Raw genomic sequence first — 5590 nt, forward strand, 5'->3', positions numbered from 1 at the left:
AAGTTTCCTCCCTATCTTGACCATATGGCGATGGTTTCTCTTGACTGTAGCACAGACTCCGGTGTCATGTTGGTGGAGGAACCTAGCGAGAAGAGGGCTAGTGTACCAGTTGTCCAGGTACAACACATGACCACGATGAAGGTACTCTTCTATCATTGTCTTCACCACGGCCCCAGAGAGTCCTATACTCCGATCGTCTATTATATCTGTCTGTGCGCCCGTGTACAAGACTATGTCTTGCACATAACCAGTCTTACAGTCACATATAACAAAGATCTTGAACCCGAAACGGTGTCTCTTGCTGGGTATGTACTGCCTAAAGGAAATATTGCCTCTCCACAACACAAGACTCTCGTCTATGACAAGGTCTCTGTAGGGATAAAATGAGGAGCGGAACATTTCCCGTAAATGATCAAATACCAGCCTAATTCTCCTCATTTTATCGGTGTTATTTGCATTGGCTGGATCATCTGCATCAAAAAAGTGGAGGCGGCCGAGAATATACTGAAATCTGTTACGACCCATCACCTTTCCAAAGAAAGGTGTGAGGATGATTGGGTCTGTTGTCCAGTAGACAGGAATTTGGTTTTTCCTCACCACACCCATCAAGATTACCAGGGCCAAAAATAGGAACATCTCTGAAATAGTCACGGGATAGTCATACTGTTCTGCATGCCTGCTTGTGGTTCCTAAATGTTCACTTTCACGGCACTGGGATTGTGAAAAAATATTTGTTTGTTCTACTATGCGCCCAACAAACGCCTCACCAAAGAACAAGTTGAAACAATCTAACCGTGACGAACCAGCATTTACACCTGGAGCCGTGCAACCTGACCGCCACTCCTCAGTGAAAGGGTGAATGATGGGAGTAAAATTACTCCCATCCTCCCAGTTCCACGTGACACCACCGTCTCCAGCCACGTCACCATCGTCCCCTTCGTCAGGGTGGGGAGGTGAGGATGGTGGGGGAGGTTGGGGAGGTGGAGAGCGGCGCCTCTCATCACTCGCACTTCTCTTCCTTCTCCCTTTTCCTTTACCCTTTCCCTTCCCTTTCTTTCCTTTCCCCACATCCTGGGGCTGTGGGGAGGAAGTTTGGGAATATTCAGGGGCGAAAGAAGTGCTGGGGAGTGACTCAACCTCCTCTCCCCTAGGCCTACGAGCACCACGTGCTCGTGCTGCCTCCCTCACACCACTGGCCCCTTCACCCCGCACTACCCCCACACCACTCTCACTTTCACCCCGCGCTGCCACCACAACACTTTCCCTTTCTCCCAGCAATCCCACCACACCACTTGCCACTTCCCTAGACAAAGTACTTTGACCATACCTTATGTGTCGTCTGCCCACCTTCTGATCCACGTGGTGATATTTTCTCCTTTCACAACCACGTGGCGATATCACGTCCTAGGCCTCCGTCATCCTCATCGTCCTCATCCTCGTCCTGATCAGATTCGTGATGGAGAGATAGCTGTGCACGTGGTTGGGATGCAGGCTGGCCTTCCCTTGCCTTACGGTATGTCACATACCGCGTTTTTCGGGGTGAAGGGACCTCCTCATCACTGCTTCTTATTTCTTCCTCTGGCTGGACGTAATCGCGATCCACCACATCATCATCGAGTGGAGAATCACTGTCTCCAGTGAAGGCTTCCAGGACGGATGCGATTTCCTCGTCTGGAGAGACCTTTCCGCGCCATGTCTGACCTGGGTCACTGCTAGCAGGTGAGTGACCGAGACAAGGGTGAGCGCGAGTCACGCGGGGTCTAGGACGCTGCCCGCCTGGCGGCAGGTAGGGGAGGCTTGGGTACCCGGGCGAAACGAAAATCTCCCGCGAATTTTGAAAATTGTGGAAATTATGAACCTTGCAATTGCAGGACGTTGAAGTACGTCCCCGGGAATAGCTGTGACAAAACGTGAGGACGTGGAAGTACTTCCCCGGGACGGTGCGGGTTAACAAATCAAACTTACTTATGTACCTAGCCTTTCCGATCTTGTCTATGCAATCTTCCACGTGAGGGAGAGGATAAGTGTCTGTTTTGGTTATCTGATTAACACGTCTGTAGTCGATGCAAAGCCGCTGTGACCCACCTGGCTTAGGGACTAGAGTTACAGGAGAACTCCACTCGCTCTGACAGGGCTCAATCATCTTGTGGTCCAACAGGTAGCCAAGCTCCTTCTCGATGAGAGGAACTTTCACTGGGTTCACACGGTAAGGAGGCAGTTTAATTGGCTTTGCGTCTCCAACATCGACATCATGCATCAACACAGTGGTTCTTCCTGGAGTGGCACGGAACACTTGCGGGTACTCCTGCAATAATACCGAAAACTCCTGCCTTTCCTCGGGAGCTAGATGAGAAAGCTTAGTCTGGAGATCATTCATGATATCAGGATTCTTCCCCAAACTATCACTCAGGCTCATGCTGCATGGGAGAACTTCACTTGCAGACTCGGGTGGAACAGCTACAGTGCAGACTGGGTTATTTTCGTCCCGCCTGTGATATAACTTTAGCATGTTGATGTGACAAAGTTGCTTGTTCTTTCTACGATCTGGTGTGGCGATGACATAGTTGACATCACTGAGTTTCTTCTCCACGAAATAAGGACCACTAAACTTGGCTTGAAGAGGTTGCCCATGCACTGGTAGCAGAATAAAAACCTGATCTGGCTGAAAGTGGTGTAACCTGGACTTCTTATCATACGAAGTCTTCATCTTCTCCTGAGCAGCTCCTAAATTCTCTCTCGCCAGTTGTAAAGCAGTGGACAGCCGTTCTTTGAACTTCATCACATACTCCAGCAGGTTGACGTCATCTTCCTCCGACAGCCAGCATTCCTTGAGTAGCTTAAGGGGTCCTCTTACTTCATGGCCAAACAGTAGTTCAAAAGGTGAGAAGCCCAGTGATTCATTTGGAGATTCTCTTGCGGCAAATACAATGAATGGAAGACCTTTATCCCAGTCTTTCTGATGTTCCAAACAGTATTTCTTGAGCATCGATTTGAGTGTTTGATGATATCTCTCCAACGCTCCTTGGGTCTGGGGATGGTAAGCTGAAGACGTGATCTGGGTGATGCCCAACTCTTTCAGAGACTGCTTGAAAACATCTGACATGAAATTACTTCCCCAGTCTGACTGTACCTCCTTGGGCAGACCAAACTTTGTGAAGAACCCTAGCATTTCCTTAACCACGTTCTTTGCTGAGATGTTTCTAAGTGGAATGGCTTCAGGATAACGAGTAGCCATATCAATCATGGTCAACACATAAGAAAATCCTGAAGAAGTCTTAGGAAGAGGGCCCACAATATCCACCAACACACGGGTGAAAGGCGCCTCAAAAGGAGGAATGGGAACTAGAGGTGCAACCTTTTCGGTCTGATTACACTTCCCCACAACTTGACAGGTGTGACAAGACTTACAATACCAGGAAACATCCCTGAAGATACCTGGCCAGTAGAAGTGTTTCAAAATGCGTGCCACAGTCTTCCTCACTCCAAGGTGTCCTGCCAAACTGGAATCATGAGCCACTCTAATGATATCCTGCCTACAAACACGAGGGATGACAACTTGATGTACAACTTCCCACTCACAGTCGGCTGATGCTGTTGGGGGTCTCCACTTCCTCATAAGTACTCCTGACTTTACATAATAACAAGTAGAAGCACCGGCTGACTCTTCTTCACTGTAAGCAGAGTTAGCTAGACCTTTCAACTCAGGGTCAGCAACCTGCAACTCAACCAACTCTTGACGAGACAAATTATCAACACTACAGGGGTACTGCCTCATCTGGTGAGTGGTCCAAATTAGCAAGAAAAGTGTCAGCTAGGATAACATCATCATCATCATTATCCTCTAAATCACCAGTAACTTTAGACTTAGCCCTAGTGACAGCACATGCAGGGAACACATCAGGGACATCACAATCCTGGGCCGCAGCCACTGGCTCACTAGACAACTGAGGAGCTGGACACACTTGACTTCCACCAATATCATTTCCAAGTAAGAAAGTTACACCTGACATTGGGAGTGTCTCAACCAACCCAACCATAACGGAACCATTAACAAAACCAGACTCTAAATTCACTCTGCACAGAGGGACAGAGAAGTAATTATTCCCTTCACCTTGTAAGATTACAGTTTCATCAGAGGAATTAACATTAGAGCCTAGAACACTGGTCAGCATAAGGGATTGGCAAGCACCTGTATCACGATATATTTTAACTGATTTCCTGTCATTACTGTCCAGAGGACTGACAAAACCATCAGACAGGAAATTAGCACATGAACTCTAGAGAGTGTCACCCACGTTACTGCTCAAAAGAGGAGCTCCATCATGAGAATTTAAGTTACCCCTCAAAGCAGGTTCCGTTAACTCAGTTAAAGAATTCTGGGAACTCTGAAGAGTGGACACTAGACCAATTGATTGAATATTTAAAGACTCCTTTTTGTTCACATCACGCTGTCTCCTGAAACATCTCTCCCTAGTATGACCAAGCTTTCTACAATAAGTACATTTACTTTTCGGAAATCTAGAGGTGAAGTTGGTATTTACTTCCTGAGAAACATCATCTTTATTCTCTTTCCTGTTACCTGTACTCTGAGTAGAGGCAACGTACTTACCCTCAGCTTTCCCTTTTTCTTTAGAATATCTCTTGTGAGTGAGAACATATTCATCAGCTAAAACTGCAGCATCAGACAAATTATCTATTCTTTTCTCATCAAGATATAGGCTTACATCTTTATAAATACACCTATTGAAATCCTCCAGCAAAATCATCTGCTTAAATTTACCAAAATCAGAATCCACATTCTTAGAATTTAACCACTGCTCTAACAGATCTTCTTTGATTTTTGCATACTCAACATGGGATTGCTTATCTTGCTTATAAGTTGTCCTAAATTTTACTCTATAGGCTTCAGGAACAAGCTCATAGGCCTTAAGAATCAAGCTCTTAACTACATCATAATTATCAGATTGATCCTGAGGCAAAGATGCATAAGTTACTTGAGCTTTACCGTTGAGAACAGTTTGAAGGAGTACTGGCCAATTCTGTTTGGGCCAATTAAAACCTGTAGCTACCCTCTCAAACAACTGAAAATACTTTGTTAAATCAGATTCATTAAAAGGAGGGACAAGTTTAACATTTTTAGCCACATCAAAATCATCAGAGCTAGATGATCCAGTTCCACCTTGTTTCATGCGATACTCATGGTCTGCCTGAATCCTAGCAATTTCAACTTGTGCCTCAGCCTCTTTAGAACGGGCCTGAAATTCAGCCTCCTTAGCTTTTGCCTCCTGCAGGGCTAGCTGTAACTTAGCTAATTCAATCTGCGTTTGCTCATTTGGAGGAGTTACATTAAACAAGCTTTCATTAATCATGTCAACAATTTGATCTTTAGAATGATGAGAGCGAACAGCAATTCCCAATTGTTGAGCAACAAGCTTAAGTTCATTCTTTGTTCTGTTTTCTACATCACACACTGTTTGCACATTTGACAAAAAATCTTTGGCTTCATCAAGTGTAGTAATAGTAGACATAATTAATAAGTAACAGTCACAAAATATCAAGCAATATCCTTATGATAATATCCTGAATATCT

This window comes from Coenobita brevimanus, chromosome 52 (genome assembly GCF_032717465.1).
Source record: "Coenobita brevimanus isolate Jiangsu-jjx chromosome 52, ASM3271746v2, whole genome shotgun sequence".
Lineage (NCBI taxonomy): Eukaryota > Metazoa > Arthropoda > Malacostraca > Decapoda > Coenobitidae > Coenobita > Coenobita brevimanus.